General features: G+C 38.9%; 1 protein-coding gene across 7 annotated transcripts in view; it reads left to right on the forward strand.

Moving 5' to 3' along the window:
- The window catches only part of MBNL1 (muscleblind like splicing regulator 1), a 202,478-nt gene that overhangs the window by 16,432 nt on the left and 166,950 nt on the right, over positions 1 to 19,096 (forward strand). For 5 of the 7 annotated variants that reach the window (XM_047728267.1, XM_047728305.1, XM_047728313.1 and 2 more), the window contains exon 1: positions 6,741 to 6,874. The exons of 1 other annotated variant lie outside the window; for it this stretch is intronic. The gene's annotated coding sequence lies outside the window, so the exon portion shown is untranslated. Of the gene's footprint in view, positions 1 to 6,705; positions 6,875 to 19,096 lie in introns of those variants that run through there. One more of the 7 variants, XM_047728339.1, reaches the window with a different exon arrangement.

The following is a 19,096-nucleotide window of genomic DNA, read 5'->3' on the forward strand; positions in this document are numbered from 1 at the left end:
AAATTTGTTTGCCTTTAGGAACCAATAAAGCGATGGCCATATTTTCAGATGCTTTTATTCTTCATGGACAGAGATTATAGATAGAAATATTATAGATAGAAATATTTGGTATATAAAATAGTTATACTATAACATTCATGCTATAAGACCTATTAGATACTATTTCTAAAAAGTTATAGGGGATTCTGAGCTAAGCCACACATACGACTTTATGAGATGGTAGAAAGCATTTCTTAATATTACATGTAATTATACACTATAAACATGCATACATAATATGTCCACTTTGGCATTCTGGCTACCTGTTTCATATTTATTTTTGTTTATTTTTTAATTTTTTAAGATTTTTTTTGAAATTTATTAGTCAGAGAGAAAGAAAGCACAAGTAGGGGGAGCAGTAGGCAGAGGGAGAAGCAGGCTCCCCAGTGAGCAATGAGCCAACACAGGACTCGATCTCAGGACCCTGGGATCATGACCTGAGCCAAAGGCAGACATTGAACCGACTGAACCACCTAGGCATCCCCATATTTATTTCGTAACTGCTTTTTAAAAGATCATTATTGTACATTTCCTTTTCCTTAGTGACAGTTCTTATTAAAAAACATGTGTATATCCCGAGTAGAATGTTAATATATTAAATATTAGACCCATTAATTCAGGATCTGGGATATAGGTTGTGAAATACTACACTGTGGAGCAGCAGTCTTGACCTCTCATTAGCTGGGAGGTTTTGGTCAAGGGTCAATTGTCCAGTCCCCAAGACCTCATGTGATAAATGAAGGTTTAGATGAATGACATGAGAGATATCATTTGTCTTATAAAGTTATACTATGAGATTAAGTGGGAAAGAAAACAGAATACAAAATTGCATTTATACAATGTCAGCTATGTAAAAACTGTGTTGAGAAAAGCCTGGAAGGATATAAGCTGTAGTACGACCAGTGACTATCTCTGGGAATTAGAATCGCAGCTGATTTTTATAAAAATATTCTATTTTCAGTAATTTTGAATTTTCTATACTGTGTTGACTTCAAGAAAGAAAGAAAGTGCACATATGCGTGCACGTGTGCACACACACGTAAATCTCACTTCCCTTAAGGCTTAGAGGTGGTCATCTTACAGATTCTCTTCAGTTCTCAGATGTAAGATTCTAATTTTTACTGTATCTTACTGCTAAGGGTTTTCCACTGCCCTTCAGCTATTTGCTGTCCCTAGCCCTCCTAGCAAAGCCCACTCTTTTTTTTTTTTTATTATTATTTTTTATTTTTTTATTTATTTGACAGAGAGAAATCACAAGTAAGCAGAGAGGCAGGCAGAGAGAGAGGAGGAAGCAGGCTCCCTGCTGAGCAGAAAGCCCGATGTGGGGCTCGAACCCAGGACCTGGGATCATGACCTGAGCCCAAGGCAGCGGCCCAACCCACTGAGCCACCCAGGCGCCCCAAAGCCCACTCTTTTTGGTGCACCTCCTGCATTCTGCTCTGAGACTAGACCATTAGCCCTCACACTAGTGGTCAAGAGAGTACTCTAGTTGTTTCTGTGAAAACCAAATCTGGATCACATGCCATCCCCCACCTCCAACACCCCCCCCCCCCAACCTCTAATACAACCAAACACTTGGATAGTTCCTACAGACCACAAGTCTCATGACTACAGTTGTCAATTTTGAGTGTGATTAATTTGATTAGGATTCATTGTTTTTCTAACTTAACTATAAGCTCTTTGAAGGTAGCATCCTGTTTGTTTTTATTCACTGTTGGGACTTCTAGCCTTAGTGTGAAATCGGGATTCAAGGCTCTGGACATGCAGTTCCCACTGCTTTGAATAGTCCTTCTGCAGATGCTCTGCCTCTCCTTGAGGACTTCGCTGATCTCAGGCCACCTCAATTCTTGACCATGCCCTTGAACACCCTCCCTCCCTAGTCCTGCTAACCTGCTTTCTCTTATTTGACAGCACTTACCTCCATCTGAACTTCCTTCCCATGTTTACCTGTTTCTTTATATTTATTCCTTCCTTGTTTAGTGCCTGGTTCCCTCTAGCAGCCTATAAATCCCTTGAGGGTAGTTATTGGTCTGTGGTCATATCTCAAACCGTAGTACTTGGAACAGGACTTAGCATGGTGGATGCTCAATAAACATTTGTGAAATCCGGAACAGAGGGATTATGTGAAAAGTATTTTCTGACAGAAAGAAGGATGGAAGAGTGGAGAAAGAAAAGAAGAAAGAAGTGGAAGAAAGTGGAAGAAAGAGTGGAAGAAGAAAAGAAGAAAAAAGGAAAGAAAAAATAGAGGAGTAAAGAACTATACTGAAAATCTTGCATGGCCCTTCTTTACATTAAACTTGGGGAACTTTATGCCTATATTAGAGCTTCTTGTTGCCCCCAGTGTTTTTAAGAAAACCAATGACAGCAAATGGCCTGAGAAGTCAGAAGACATTGATGCCAGTCCTGCTCTGTCGCGGTGCCAATTTACTTATACAATGTTGTCTGGTCTAACAAAGGAAGAAGGCCAGATGGTCTCTAATGCTCCATTCCCAACTTAAATTCTGTGGTTCTCAACTTTTAATTCTGAAGTGTATTTTTTATTTTGTCCTATTGCCAGTTGCCAAAATAATTATATTGAAGATTTAGATTCAAGTTTTAGGTAGAATAGCTTGAGATATGTCCAAATACTTGTAACTCAGTTTTAGTCTTTATAAACGTTTTAAGACAAATATGTTGATTTTAATCTAATATTTTCACACTTAAGTGGTTTATACTTTAAGTGGCACAAAAATTATACATACAATATGTTGTATTACATATATATATACATAATATACAATAGAATATAAATTATTTATATTTAAATACTGGGTATGATTTTAAAAACTTAGTGTGGGAAATATATAAGGTCCTTGAAGGTAAACTAAAATCATCTGACTCTATCAGTGTATTTATTCACATACCTAAACAAGTTTGAGTCCAAGCTATAAAAGAGTGCCTCCCTCCTCCACTGTGAAATGTAATAGAGATACATTTAATGTATCTGCTTAAAATGGATTCTCCATACAAAAACGTTTCCAACTCTTCCCTGCCTTCCAGAAGCTTCTTCTCTCAACCATATGTATCTAAACGTGGACCAGAATGCAAAAGATCTACATTTGGGTCTGTTTTGGCACGGTCTTGCAATGGATTATTTTTATCCTGGTATAATAAAAACAGCATTCCTAGATCAGTGATTGAAGATAATTTCATATTTTGACTTTTAAAAAGCATACCTTCTTGGGATATTTTCATTGAGTTTTTTGTTTCTTTGTTTGTTTGTCTTGCCAGGAAAGCCAAATTACATTTGGGAGGCAGTTAGAACTTACTGAACTATAAATGTGGTTTGTAGGACAAGGAAGATACAATTCATACATATACTCACACACAGTTATACAGGTGCCTTAAAGACTCCCATTTGAGTGAAAAAGATAAATGCTACCATTTCCTTTATCTATATTATTGGTAAACCAGCCAACTGATATTATCTCTAAAAGCCATACTCCTTAACTGCATTTCTATTGGGATTCATTGGTATAATTAAGACTTGAATGGTCTGAAATATTTCAAGAACCTACAGTGAACATTCTTTCCTTTATCTGAAAATGTAGTTTTATTTCATCTGAAATTGTTTTCTGTAATTTCCCTCTCAACCCACAAATGACCTTCTTTTTGTACTTATGGATCTGCTCACTCATGAGCCCATGAACTCTAAGTACGCTTCACAGAAGCAAAAGAAATCATACTGCTCATGCTTTCCTGGCACTGAGGGAGTATCAGTGGTATTCTAAATGGGAAACTATTTACTTTTTATTACTAATGATTTTTTAATAATTTCCACAATTTAAAATGTGGTTAGAATGCTACTGGTAGCTGAAAGCTGGCAACATGGTTTAATATTTTTAACATATGATCTGGTGTTTGTTACAGTGCTTCAAAACTTTCAATGTCATTACTCATGTTCTAGCATTATCAATAATACTAAATTAAGCTAAATCTGTGGCAAACTAGCTTTATATCACAATTTATTTTGAGTCCTAGATTGACCATTAGTTTATAGTTTTTCTTAACCACCCCTTTTTCTTTTATCTAATGTAAAACAACATTTTTTCCTCTTCTTTGTCATTTACGAGGATGTTTATTTTACTGTTTCTAGCATTCAAGGGTCTTTCTTGTATCTCTTTGTATTCTGTTCGGTGGAGCAGAAAATCTGTCTCAGTTTCAATTTCTCTTTTGTTCCCAGAACTTCCCCCCCTCCTTCAGTGCTGAAGTGGAAAAATGATTTCCCCTCTTGCCCCATACACAGGTTCAAAGTCCTGCTTTTCACCATGTTGCTCCAAACAGCAAACTTTCTAACTCACAAGGAAAAAGAACACCAAAGTTCTAACTTGGAAGTCTACAAGGGTCTGAGAACAATTGAAAATGAATTCCTACAACGGGGATTAGGCCTTAGCGGTTCATTGGACATTCTGAGAGGTGCGTGGAAGCCCCCTAGGGCGCCAACCTGCCAGCAGACGCATAGGTGGCCCAGCTCAGAAGTCAGGGGCCGTTGTCATGGAGAACGAAAGGCAAATGGAAGACATTAAAAGGCAAGTAGCAAACAATCCAGTAGGCTAAGCCAGGGATTTGGGAGCCTCCCAAGGTTCCTCCCTTCCTCATTCCCTGCATGAGTCATTTTTCCAGTCTGTCCACACCCATTCACCCTTCTTCTATGGGCTGCCACCCCACACTCCCATTCACCCTCAAGCTGCTGCTACAGGATCTTCTGAACTACAAGTCCAAACTCTACCTATCTCGTTGCTGTGTAAACTCTTCAGTTCACCATGGTTTTCAGACTAAAGCTCAGGCTCCTTGGATTACAACAGACCTACTTAGAGCTCATCTCCTGCCACTCCCCAACACTTATCCTTCCCTCACTTCTGACAGGAAAGCTGGCAGTCCCATTGTATCTGCCATGCTCTTTTCTCCATTTGACCAGACTGCAAGTCCCTTTCCATCTTGTTAATTGCTATGTACCTTTCAAGGCACCTGTTGAAAGTAACTCCTCCAGGAAGCCTTCCTTAACCTTCCCCAGGCCCCCTTTGGCTTGCCAACACCATTTTAGCATTTATCCCTCAGGCAGAGGTAATTGGTTTGTCTCTTCCCTAGTAGAAGTATTATCCTGGAGGGTAGGGACTGTGTTATCCATTCTTATATCTGTGGCATAATATGCATTTGATGTAGTTGTTGAAATGAATGCTGAATTAGAAAAAAGGGAATTCCTCATAGCTACTAATTGGCAGATAGAGAATGCCCCTTCCTATTCTCTGAGAAAGTGTCAGTATCCTTTTTAATTTGCTTCGACTGTGTGTGTACTTGGGTACTTTTCAATAATTAACGCTGAGAAGTAGAACCATTTAATTAATTAATTAATTTGTTATGGAAGGGAGCTATGCACAATATTAACTGTTTTGGGTATCTAGTCAAGGGCTAGAACTCAAGTCTGTTATTAATGCCTCGTATTCCTGAACTTTAGCACCTTTCACAATGTTTTCCCTTTTCCTCCTTAAGCCGGCCCCACCCTCTTTAATAGGACTTAACGAAGTTGTAGGATGAACACGGCACCATATCCACCATTTCATTCCACACTGTGTCCAAAACATGGAACCGATGTTTTAAATTAGAATCGTTATTGAACAAGTTATCAAACTTCCTTAAATTCAAAGGAAATTCTGCCCCCAACCCTCCAAAACATTATCATGTTAGTCCAGAATTCATTTCCATTCACAGTGGAGCAGCGTTGCATCTTATAACTAACCCAATGAATTATGATTTGGGGCCGTGGTTTGTTTTGCTCCAACAATAATATGACTTATTTGCCTTGGAATATTCCAGTATTTCAGAAAAATGGTATTTTATTTTCAGAGAAGGGTCTTTGCTTCCTATAAATCGTGTAATGCAGAGTTGGGAAGAAATGGGATTTTACGTTCCAAATATTATTTACAAGCTCGAGTGGAAGCTGCAGTGGGAGTTTTTGTGCTTGCGTGACAGTCAGTTTTACTGAGGAACTGCAAAAACTGTGGACACCCTGCTCCTTGAGGAAGAAACAGCCTGGCAGTCTTGCAGATCTTTTTCCCGCCTGTGAGCCATCCAGGTTCAAAAACTGTGTGGTGCATTTTAAGGCGGCAGCCCCATGAGCTCCTTACCGTTTTCTGCCGAGCTGATTCTCACCTTCAACCTAACCTTGCCGGCTTCCTTACAAAAAGCCCCATCCGCCGGCCTCTTTAAAAGAACGAACCTCTGTGTCCGCCCGGCTGGTTGCAAGGCGCGGAAAGTAGTAGGGGTGCGTCCCATTTGCACTATGTAGCTCGGCTGTTATAATGTTGAACGTGTAAGATGGAAGATACCACCGGTCGGCTGCGGGGATGCACCTCGCCAGAGCCGGCTCCGGTTTCCTTGTGCCCTCGGCGCCGACCCGCGAGCGGCGACGACCACCCCCTGCGGACTTGGTTCGCTTGAGGGGCGCCAGGCCGGCCCGGGCGAGGGCGGGAGGGCGGCGGAAAGTTGCCGAGCGTTTTTTCGCCGCCGCGTGCGTCCGGGAGCTCGACGAGTCCGCCCCGGGCTTCCTGGTGGGGCTGGGCGGGCGGGGGAGGGGCCGCGCAGCAGCAGCGGAAACCAGACCTCGGCGATAAGAGGCTGCACAGCGACATGCAACAGTCTTTTCACTGCAGCTGAATGAGTTGTGGCGCTCACAATGCTCCCGTGACCGGGAACTGACAAGTTCAATTTTAAATCGCGGGCCTCTTGGAATCATGACTCCCACAATGCCTTGGGCACTCGGTCGGCAGTCGGGCTGCCTCTGAAAAAAATGTGAGAGGTAAGTTTCCATTTTCACAGTTTCCTTGCGCGGCTCCGCTGCTCTGCATTGTTTGTACTCTTTCGGGGCTGTACATGGCTGAAGGAGGAAGTGAGAGGAGGCTCCGGCCGGCTGCGTCTCGGAGCCGCCCGGGCTGGCTCGCCGCGGCGGGCGGCTTCCTATCGCGCACCATCTCGAGCTCGGGGGAGCGCGGGAGGCTGCCGCTGCAGCCCAGCTCCGGGCAGCCCTTCCCCGGGCGCTGCGGACCCTGTCAGAGCGCAGCCGGCGTCCAGTCTGGCAGTCTAGACAGAAAGAGAAAGAAGGACAGAGGGCGAGAAAGAAAGAGGGGGGGAAAGGAAGGAAACAGGTGCGTGGAAGTGTACTTACAACTTAATGACCTTCGTCGGGGGAAGATGCGAGTCCATCAGACGCGAGCCACGGTTTCTCCCGAGAGAGCCCGCATCCCTGTCCCCGGGGCTGCCATCCAGCCCGGTTTTCATCTGGGCCAAATATGTGCACGCAAAGGTTAATTCTCTGCCTGCTACCCATAAATTACGCATGACATGTTTAGCTGGGCTTCCTTATATGGAGAGTGCTGTATTTCAGTCCAGTTTGCCTTTTGCCAAGTTTACAGGGCGGAAGACGCCCTGCATGAGAGGGCTCCTCTTTTTTTTTTTTTTTTTTTTCATCGTTTTGTAGTGCGTCACTCAAAAACTGTAAGAAAAGTAAGTATAGACGCTCTCTGGGTGGAGCCGCAGTTGGTTGATTGAATTGCTTTCATGAAAGACTGAAAAGAATGAAAAGTAGTTAGTACTTGGGTTCTGGTTTTTAGACAAAAGCAGGACAAATATGTGCCCCCCCGCCCCCGCCCCCCGCACTTTTTTTTTTTTTTTTAAACGGAGCCGGAATCTGTTATTGGTAGTAATGTGTCATGTGAGAATACTTTGATTCCAGAGCCTGTAACACGAGCAGGTATATGGTGGAGCTTATGCCTGCCCCTCTCACAGCACTTTACAACGACAGGGGTGTTGCTAGAAGAGTCATTGTGTTCTTAAGTCTCTCCACGGCCCCGGGGAATATATGGCTGCTGGGGTTTGGTGGTGTATTCCCGTGGAGGGGGCTTCCCTAGGATTAAGACGGAGTAAGAAGCTGCCAGAAAGGTTACTGCCACTGTCTTTACTTTGTGTGTCCACCAGCACAGGCACAGGCGATAGCAAACGGATGGTAAACTCTGCCGTACTCTGAGGAATTTCTTAAATTAATACACCGAGAGAGAAGTCATAATTAATGCCTTCGGATTTGCAGGCCCTCTGCAAGGCGCTTTGAAATACTACACCGGTGGACACGGTGTTCCTCCCTCCTGGGTCTGAACACAGTGTCTGTTTATACACTGAGGGTATTTCGGACCTAACTATTCTATACCCGCATAAGTGATCCACTCCACGTTATCTGTGTGGGCTCCTGAGAGTGTTGGTGTTTCTCCTTGTCCTGCTGTTGAGATAAAATATTATCACTAAGGCAGGTTAAAATGAAAGTTCAACGACTCTAAAATTCATCGGAAGAGTATTTAGTTCAATTCTTAGAATGTCTTAAATGTAAATTTATAGCCAGAGACACTGAATAATGTTATTTTGTAGCCGGAGAAAGCACATTGTTGTCACTTGTATCTTTGCTTTCTTAAAGTTGGTGACAACTATAGCTCAAAACTGTTTTTTTTGTTTGTTTGTTTGCATAGGGGTGAATTTTTTTTTTTTTAAATTACTGTGTTGGTAGGCCTTCTTTCAAAGTGTAGACATAGTTTTTAGTTTTATTTGTTTAATGGGGGGTTTCCTCAGGGAGAACTACAAAAGTTGCCTTTTGTGTTTTAGGGAACAGGTTGGGTCAGCACCAGAAAACCTGTTCATCCATCAGTCTATAATTACAGTGTCACTTAAGACATAATAATCAGGTTATATTATTACTAAGAGACTCAGAAAGGCTCACATGTGCCTAGTTTAATTTTTTTTTTCTCATGTAACTAAGAACAAAAGTGTGATATTCTATGCAGCCATGCCAGTGGAGAATCCAGAGTGTTTTATGGTTTAAAATATTATTGCTTGTGTTTACATTTCCACATTTGAAGCAAACTGAGACTCCAAGTTGAATTCATTAAATTTTGCTTCCAACATTCTGTTCTTCCTCTGGGCACAGAATTCCTATGAAATGAAGCACTGGGTTCTGTTCCAGATCAAGAAAAGAGTATCCCAAGGTTTCTCCTGGGGTTGAGGGTGGTGGGGAGAGAGTAAAATCATTTTTCTCATTGAATAAGGGTGTGTTACTTTATTATTAAAATTTCCTATTTTTATCATAAGCAAAAAAACTGCCCTTGCATTTATCACTGTCGTGGTTCATTAGATCTGTATTTGATACATCTATTTATGGAAACCAAGAGAGAATAGCCTTGCTGCGCCTTCTGGTTTTCTGCTTGGTGATGGAAGATGCACAGGTTAGAGAACATCCCAGATCTCGCTTGGAAGGAGTTAAAGAGAATAGGTCACTGGGGTTTCCTAGACCCTTAAGAAAAAGTCATCAGGGTGAGCAGTAGATATGAGGGTCAGAGGAGTGGAGCAAGGAAGTGAAATATATTCACTTAAATGTTTGGCTTAATATAAAATCCCAACAGCAATACTGATTATAGAGGATGTTACATTGGAAGATTTTGAAGTGGTGGCTTTTTAAGCCAGAAAGCTTCATATTTTTGGAAATCTAGAATGTGCCGTTCAGCGCAGCAGCCACCAGCCACATGTGGCTGTTGAGCATTTGAAATGTGGCTAGTTAAGTTTTACATTCTGGATTTGGAAAACTTTGTATGAAGGGAAGAATGTAAAACACCTGATTAATATTTGTAGATGGATTATATGTTGCAATGATAATATTTTGGATATATCGGTTTCAGTAGAATATACTGTTAGGTTAATTTCACCTGCTTCTTTTTCCTTGTTTAAAATATGAGTACTAGAACACCTAGAATAACAAATGTGGCTTGTATTGCATCTCCCTTGGGTAGTGTTGTTCTAGAATAAAGCAGAGAAGCAGCATTCTGAGAGAAAGCTGAGTTTGCTGGTTAAAATATAATAAAATTGAATTTTATTTTTACAAGCTAAAGAAGTTTACTATACATAGAAATACCTTGTCTTTCTTATCCATTGTAACCAAAATTTAAGAAAACACACTACCTAACATCTATTTTTATTTCCTCAAAACTACTGTTTAGTTTAGAGATTTAATGGTGAGGTAGTAATAACAGAGAAAAGGCTTATAATTAGGGGATGAGTCTTAACACCTCTCAAAGGCCAGAATAGAGTATGATTGCTACTTAGGAACATTTTAGAGACACTATAGTTATCATTGTCCTAAAGTTACCAAACATAAACGAGTCACTAAAATTTATTTTAAAATAGAGTTTTTGGTAAATAGCAATTATCCTCAAATGCTTAATATGTATTTTCCTATCCTATGACTTTCCTTCCTTAAAAATAAAAACATCATGTAAATCCAGACAAACTCCTAACCACGTGTTAATCAAAGATTATTAAATTCAGAAGATTGAAATTTTCACTTGTAGGCTATAAGGCCTTGTTTTGAATGTTAAGAAAGGTAAAAATAGGTTTCTGTGGTAATATGGGCTTTGAAAGATTTCTGTACATGGAGATAATTGTCTTTATAATTTGAACACATTCTTGAGAAAGCATCTGACTAGCAAACAAAGCACAATGGCATAGGTCCTGGAAACATTCCCCTCAGATATTTTCATAACTGAAGTACATTTTGCCATACACAGTGTTACGCTGGAAAAAATGCAGTTCTTTTCTACCCATATAAAGTATGCTTACTTTTACTTCCTTCAAGGCTGCCAAAGATATAGGACTGGGTGGATATAGTGGGTTCTTTTTTGCGGGGAGGACAGATTTTATAGAGAACCTTGGAAGAGTTGCCTCCTGGCTAGGTGCCATCTTGAATCTGTCTCCCCTTGTATGAGGTTTAACTGCCATTAGTGTCGATGCATGTGTGTGGTGTGGAGGGGAACACTGATCCCCATTAACTTTGTATATCATTTTTGATGAGTCATGGAACATGTTCTCTAATGGTTGGAGAATTATTGATTGCAAAGCAGAGAATTCAAGAAGAGCTATTGACATATGGCATTAAGTGTCTCTAGACATATTTTATATTTTTAGATGAGATAGGAAAATTGATTTTTATGTAGTGTTTTTCATATTATAAAGATGTATGTTTATGTAAACATTACAGCTATATCCTTAAAAAAGCACTTAGCAAATACACGGTTACAGTTTTTTACATATTACTAGGTTTTAATGACCCTAGTACATTTCTTACAGATGATTATTTACATTTTCCAAGAGGCATCTTAATACCTGTGTATGTGACATCCATAAAAGTGAAGAATCTTTAAAGCATTTATGTTACAGTATTAAACATTATGTATTTGGCACTTTCCCCACTGTTTTTGAGATCTTACTCAGGTTTCTGTGATTATCCTTTGTTAAAACATTTCAGGATATATTAATCTTTGTGATGGAATATAGCCATATTATAGGAGTGAAGAATTCCTTTTCCACTGAGATCAATGCTTTTAAAAAGGTGAAGAGGTTTCTGAAATAACTGTTATGCTTCCAGTAGTGTATGTGCTCCAAAGGAAAAACTGTCATCTCTTCGGAAATTGTTCTAAGAAGTTGAGAGTTTTATCTTTTATATACCCAAAGAGGTGAATAAGAATTGGTTAGGTAATACTCCTCTGAAATGTGGACACAATATTTATGTGAGTGTTTGTGTGAAGGCTGAGTGTTCCCAAGACAAGGCTAATTTATTAATATAATCTGGCTGTTAAATAATGCCATATTATTAAAAGGAATTGTGCTAAATATCATATAATCTAAAAGCTGTTGCCTATGCAAATATCAACCATGGTCCCTCTCCAGCTGATATTTCTTCCTCCAAAGGATTTTTAAGAGAAACTTCTATTTAAAACTGAGTTTTCTTTATATTTTGAATTTTAAAACAGTTTCAGAGCTATTAACTAAGCATGAACTTTTTTTAAAAGAGCTAACAAGATCTAAGGATCATGGGAACAAGTTTAATCATATGAAATAAATATGACATTGCTGAGATATTCTATTTTGTAATGTTGATTTAAGTGAATACATATTGGGGCAAAATAGTAAGCTAGGCTCAGTGAGATCTATCAAACTTAATCAAAATATACTTGGTTTTCAAAGAAGTGGCAGTCTGGTAGCAGAAGTAACAGTTTTGAAAATAACTGTAAAGTAGAAAGTGGTATTTCGTAAACAGTGGCTTGGTAACATGGTGTGGAAGTACAGATAAGGAAAGATAAGTCTTAACGTAGCTCTGACCAATACATGTAATAAAGAGAACAGTCTTAATGCATAAGTAATGGAAAACCAAAGCTATTCTTTATTTTTCAACAATGCAAAAATAGTGTTCTGTTAAGCCAGCATTAATTATATCTATTTAGTGACTATTTACATATTTTTCATACATTTATATTTAACATTCAGACACAGGATTTTTGTATGTGTTCTTTTTCATTTCTTTAGTTCATTTCTCTAGTAGAAATATATAGATTTCCAGATGTCCTGTACTAGAATATAGATAGCTTTTGCCATCAGTTTTACTGTTGAATACCATAAAATATCACCTTTTGAGGTCAACAAATTGTTACTATTGTGTCAGAAGACCAGAGTGCGTAATGAAGTTGACAGTGGATGCAGAGAATTTGCCAAAGACTAGATTGAAAGCAAACTGACAATTATAATGAGGCTGTTTGCTAAAAATCTATATATTAAAGTTAAGAAGTAGAAGTAATACTAAAATACATTTAAAAAGCAGTGATTTCATTTTGGGAAAAGAAATGTATAATACGTAATGAACAACAATGAGGGAACTACATATTGGCAGGAGATTTTAATCAGAAACAGCCAGAGTATCAAATTTAACATGACATTGAGTAAAAGAAAAGTGGAGTAATAAAAACAGAAGGTATAGACACAGGGAATAGTGTCCCACTTATGAATACAATTTTGTGGGTTTTCAAAAATAATATTTTAAGTACATAGTTGGTGGAAGATGTAGTCACATTGTCTACTTTTCTGTATTTACATTCCTATCCTACTAACATCTGTCTATAGTGATTGTGACTGAATAGACTCTTCCAGAAAATGCCAGAAAGTATGTTAACAATAATATATGCAGTGGGAGTGTGAGGAAATATCTAACAGTGAGACGTTACAGTTTAATAGTCAAAACACATCATAAGCATGTTAAATAGCAGGAATGCCAAAATAAGGCATTACGCAGTTCATACTTAGAACATCGTTAAAGATATTTTCTGAACTTGATGTAGTATTAGAACTTACAGACCATTCAGAGCCTATTGCATACAAAGTTTGTACTCACATATCTAGCAATCTGTTTACCAGCATTGTTGATGATAGTGGTAGTGACACTTTCACATTTTACTTATTTCTGTCTTCTCTGATTGTAAGAAAGAACTACCTTTACCATGATCTTTTAGCACTCCATGTGGATGAATAGCTCTTATCCCAGTGGAAACATAGTCTGGGCCAGAATGGTGGTAGTCAAGTTAGGGGACAGAAAGAAAGAAAGGAAGGCATAGGGCTTGCTGTGTGGGGAAAAGTTGGTAGGAAAACCTCTGAGTCATTGGCTGAACTTGCAACTCTATTCCCAAGCCAAAGGCCGCCTCACTGATATTTCTATTTACTAAGTTTTAGTTTCAAAAAAGCTGTATTATGAAAAGACACATCACATCCTTTAAAGAGTTTCTAAATTTGTTTTGAAAATCCAATGTTTGTTGCAGTATAAGTAGAACAACAAAAAACAGACTTCAGTGGGGGCTAATTTTTGAAAAGTAGAACATTCAGCGAATATAAGAGGTGATATCAGTTTTATTATTATCACTTTAAAATGATAATCTGTATATGTTCATTATATTTTTGTCTGTATCTTGAATGGAGAGACTGTTGGGAGGTTGGCACAGACAAGCTTCACAATGTGTAGACTTTATTTTATAGACCAGATCTGACCTGGGGGAAACCATTTACTCTTTCCAATCCCTGTGTTCTATATCTGTGAAATGATAATCATATAAATAATTATTAATAATAGAAATTCCAAGGGCACCTGGGTGGCACAGTTGGTTAAACATCTGACTCTTAGTTTTCGGCTTAGGTCATAATCTCAGGGTTCTGGGGCTCCCTCTCCCTCTGCCCCTCCTGCTCATGTTCTCTCTCTCTCTCTGAACTACATAAATAAATCTTTAAAAAAAAATAGAAGTTCTACTTACTATATATTTTTTAATGAAATATCTCATTTAATCTTTTTTTTTTTTAACAGCTGTAAAGTAGGCCTTATGACCTTTGTATCTTCAAGACTAAGTAGCATGACTAGAAATCTATCATTTGTAGAATTATGAGGCTTGTTGTTTGCCTTGGTTCCAAATCCACGTTTTTAACCAATTTTTTTCTTGCCTCCAATGCTAAAGAGTAGTAATGAGGATAAGAACTATAATGAAGATTATTAACATTTTTGGACTGCTTTCAATATGCTAGGGTAGGGTTTATGAATTAATTCACGGATTCCTGAGAACAACCCTGTGAGATGAGTACTATATTAGCTTCATAGATGGGAAAATGAGGCACCAACAAGTTAATTGTCTAAAATTACTTAAGTAACAAGAAACACAAGAAGGAGTTGAATCAGGGTAGTCCAGTTCTAGAAACCATGCTTGTACATGAAAGAATAAAAACAGATTAAAAAAATATTTGTGTTAGATGCATAGAGGAGATTGAGACCATGAACATTTGTAATTCTCTAGCAGAGTCACACTTTTACAGCATTTAGAAATAAGAGGATAGAGAGAAAAGACATGGGGGGGAGATAGGCAGCATGTGGGGTAGGAAGAAGGGAGGAATCAGGTGGGAGAGGAGATTGGTACAGGGTGGGGCATTGAGGAGCAGGTGGTATAGGTTTGATACACAATGGGGAGCACAAGACATGTGGTTAGGCCTGTAATCTTACAGGCATGCACTTCAGTGACAATTTATAGAGGAAGGATAGGACACATAGAGGATCAAGTAGAGATTGTAGGAAAAAGATGAGGGGAATGCCAGGAAATGAAAAGGAAGACCTATATGCTGGGGGAAAAGTGACTGGGACCCTCCCTATAGGGTCTACAGGATGTATGTAGCAACTGTTTAGATGTGGGTCTGAAAGGCAATGGGAGGTAGTAAAAATGATATTTAAAATACAGTAATTTTTTAAAACTTTTCATCAGAAATTTCTTATGTTAAAGTTTTAACCTTTAATGTTAATTCTGTTCATTACATTGCTACTTGTGCGCTCTTTTAGGATAAAGAACTATGGAGTGCCTAGGTGGCCCAGTCAGCTAAATGTCTGTCTGTCTTTGGCTCAGGTCATGATCCCAGGGTCCTGGGATCAAGTCCTGCATCGGGCTCCCTGCTCAGTGGGGAGTCTGCTTCTCCCTCTACCCCTCCCCCTGCTCATTTTCTCTGTCTTTCTCTCTATCACCTTCTCTCTCTCTCTCAAATAAATAAATAAATAAATAAATAATAAAATCTTTAAAAAAGATAAAGAACTATATTTTAAAATGTCACTAAGAGAAAAATACTTAAAATTGTGTTTTATCGGGAACTATAACTCGATTGAGCAGAAGACGCATGTTAAATTCTTAAAATATTTCCTTTCTGTGTCTAGCTCTTTTAAATAAAGCACAGGATCTGATGAACTGTAGAACGTCACCAGATTCTTCATCCCAAGTTGGTAATTCTGAAGTAAGCATAATTTCGTCTTCAGGGGCATATTGTTATTTGCTGGTAAATGCTTTTATGTTGGCCAGTCAGTTCTGGTCTCTTATTAAAGGAACAGCAGTGTCACCTGTCCTCTGTGATAAACCAGGTGGCACACAGATACATGATAAAGCAAGTTTGCAATGTGCTCAATGTGACTGACATTTATACTTGGACCTTGCTATTTTAGGGAAGGTATCAGTATAACTGTGATATTCTTTTTCCTGGAAATAAAAACTCCTTAACAATAAGACACTCTTAAAAACAGAGTGATATACATATGGGAATAAATAAGCAGTTACCTGAGTTCACAGTTTCCTGGTGTTGTGAGGATAGTTCTAGTTCAGACAGAATAGAAAGCTTAGTAGCAATACTCACAGGCCTTTTTGCTTAAGGTCTTTCCATGCTTTTTATAAGTAAACAGCTTAAGATAGTTTAAGCAGAAAATGTCAGAGCAATGATAGATGATGTTGTATTTAACATGCATAGAAAAATTCCCATGAAATGAAGATGGTTTTCTTTTTTTTTTTATAAATTTTTTTCCTTTTTTTTTTTTTAAAGATTTTATTATTTATTTATTTGACAGACAGAGATCACAAGTAGGCAGAGAAGCAGGCAGAGAGAGAGAGGGAAGCAGGCTCCCTGCGGAGCAGAGAGCCCGATGTGGGACTCGATCCCAGGACCCTGAGATCATGACCTGAGCCGAAGGCAGCGGCTTAACCCACTGAGCCACCCAGGCGCCCCTCCTTTTTTTTTTTTTAAGATTTTTTTTTTTTAAATTTATTTGACAGACAGATCACAAGTAGGCAGAGAGAGAGAGGAGGAGGAGGCAGGCTCCCTGCTGAGCAGAGAACCCGATGAGGGGACTCAATCCCAGGACTCTGAGATCATGACCTGAGCCGAAGGCAGAGGCTTTAACTACTGAGCCACCCAGGCGCCCCTGAAGATGGTTTTCAAGAAAATGATTCTATTTATAAATACTTACCACTTATTATTTATTTAGATGGTCTATATCTACGAAAAATAATAAAAATTGCACTGTTTATGTCTTTATAGCGTGTTTATATAGAACCAGAGAAAATCGTGTTAACAGTGGTTTATTTCGCCTTTTGTTTATATGCCTCGTGGTATTATATCAGAGCCACACTTAGTACATATTTTTTTCTATTATTAGATTTTTATTTTCCTAATCAGATTTTTGCCTTATGCTATAAAGATATGGTAAAATCTGTTTTGTTGTGCTGTTTAGAGGTTATGTCCAGAAAGTGTTCATTTTTTAACTAAGATTAAACAGTGTTAAAGTGAGAAATTCTTCTTTGCTTGCTCTATTCATTGGGCTAATTTTAACTAGACAAGTTTACTCTGAATTATTTTGAGCCCTTATTTGAATTTCACTGCTCAGACATTTTAGGAAAAGCTGCATTGTCAACTTAGTGGCATTCAGGTAAGTATTTTTTTAAATACCCCGTCCAGAAGACTTGAAGAGATTTGATGAACATAGCAAAAGTGAACAACAGGGAATACAAGCAAATCTTTGACCCAGGTGTAGGGTCTTTCTGAGGCATTGCATGACCTTTCCAAAAAGTAATTTGAAATGTCCAGAACAATTGAGATTATTGAAAAAAATATATCCTTCAAACATAATTCTGCCTAATGCTTTCTGGGGGACCACATTTACTGAAAATTGCATGTAGGAAATAACTTAGAGAAATCTATTTTTGAGGGCTGAATTTTAAAAGTAAATATTGTTTTGGGAGCAGTTAATACAGGAAGAAATTATTGTGTCTGTTTCTCAGTAATGGATTAAAGTTTGCTAAGTGCTGAGGTCTTTTCACTTAAAAAGTTATTTTACTATGTTAACAATAAAGCAATACAGGGAAATCAATTCATCCTTTGTATTCTGCTAAATAACTAATTAACAAATGTATTTTGAGCACCTATTAGAGTTAAGGGATTATAGTAGGTCAGGACAGGGGATTCTAAGGAGAATTATGTATTTTCTCTTCGTTGGCTTGTAATTGAGCTGGAGGGAAAGACATGAAAGGCGGACAGTACAACTGAGTATTTTTATTTTATTTTTTTAGAGAGAGAGCAAGAGAGTGCATGTGCAGGCATGTGTGGGAGGTGGGGGGAAGGGCAGAGCAAGACAGACTCCTTTTTAAAAGATATTTATTTATTTATTTGACAGAGATCACAAGTAGGCAGAGAGGCAGGCAGAGAGAGAGATTGGAGGAAGCAGGCTCCCCACTGAGCAGAGAGCCCAATGCAGGGCTTGATCCCAGGACTCTGGGATCATGATCTGAGCCGAAGGCAGAGGCTTTAACCCACTGCGCCACTCAGGTGCCCCCCCCCCCCGCTTTTTTTTAAAAAGTTTTTTTTATTTATTGAGAGAGAGAGAGCAACCTCTGGGTTCAGTCTCATGACACTGAGATCATGACCTGAGCTGAAGTCAAGAATCAGAGGCTTAACGGACTGAACCATCCAGGAGCCCCTACAATTGAGTGTTGGCCCTCTATAATTGCCAAAGGAAGAGATTCAAAGAAGAAAGAAAATCCGAAGAAGGAAGCTTTATGGAACCGAATAGTCAAGGCATGCTGTATGGAGGAGAAATTTGCCACTCTGTTCAGAATGTGGAAGGAAACAGTATGAACAGGGGGGCAGGTAATGAGGCTAGCTACCATATTTGAGGGTCTTCTTTGTGAGACATTGCCAGCTTACATTCTCTTATGAAAGAACCATCTCGTAATGGTGTTCAGCAGTTAGGGAACTCAGGATTTTGTGGCAGGAGCCACCATTCTCTTGACAGAAGTGAGGAAACAAAGACTCAGAGAAGTTAACCTACTTGCCTAAAGTTACACAGCTGGTGAGCAGCAAAACTGAATTGAAGCCCAGTCTTTTCTTACTTCAGAACCACATTCTTTGTTACTCCATTAGGATTCTGCTGGGAATGGGTGGGTATAGTTAAGATATAGTGGCTTTAAAACTTCACCCATGCCACAACTGACCTAAGTTGAGAAGGTGTAAATTTAACTTCAAAGGCTGGCAAATAAAATTTCATCTTTTTGCTTTGACGTTGGCATATAGTCTGACAAATGCTTACAATCTTTGTTTCTTAGATTTAGAAACAAAAACAAAACAAAACACACTAGACCTCCTGTCTTCAGCAGAGGGGGTAAGGGCTTGCATTCATGTGACCTGTTACAACACTGTATTTGGGAGGCTGTCAGAGGAAGCTTAGTGAGGTTCCAGAAGATAATGTACTTTCACACCAATAATGTGATGCTATAAAATCTTCACCGAGAAATAAATGATCAGGGTAACTCCAGAGTGCATGCTGAAT

The sequence above is a fragment of the Lutra lutra genome, chromosome 1 (assembly GCF_902655055.1).
Source record: "Lutra lutra chromosome 1, mLutLut1.2, whole genome shotgun sequence".
In the NCBI taxonomy this organism is placed as follows: Eukaryota; Metazoa; Chordata; class Mammalia; order Carnivora; family Mustelidae; genus Lutra; species Lutra lutra.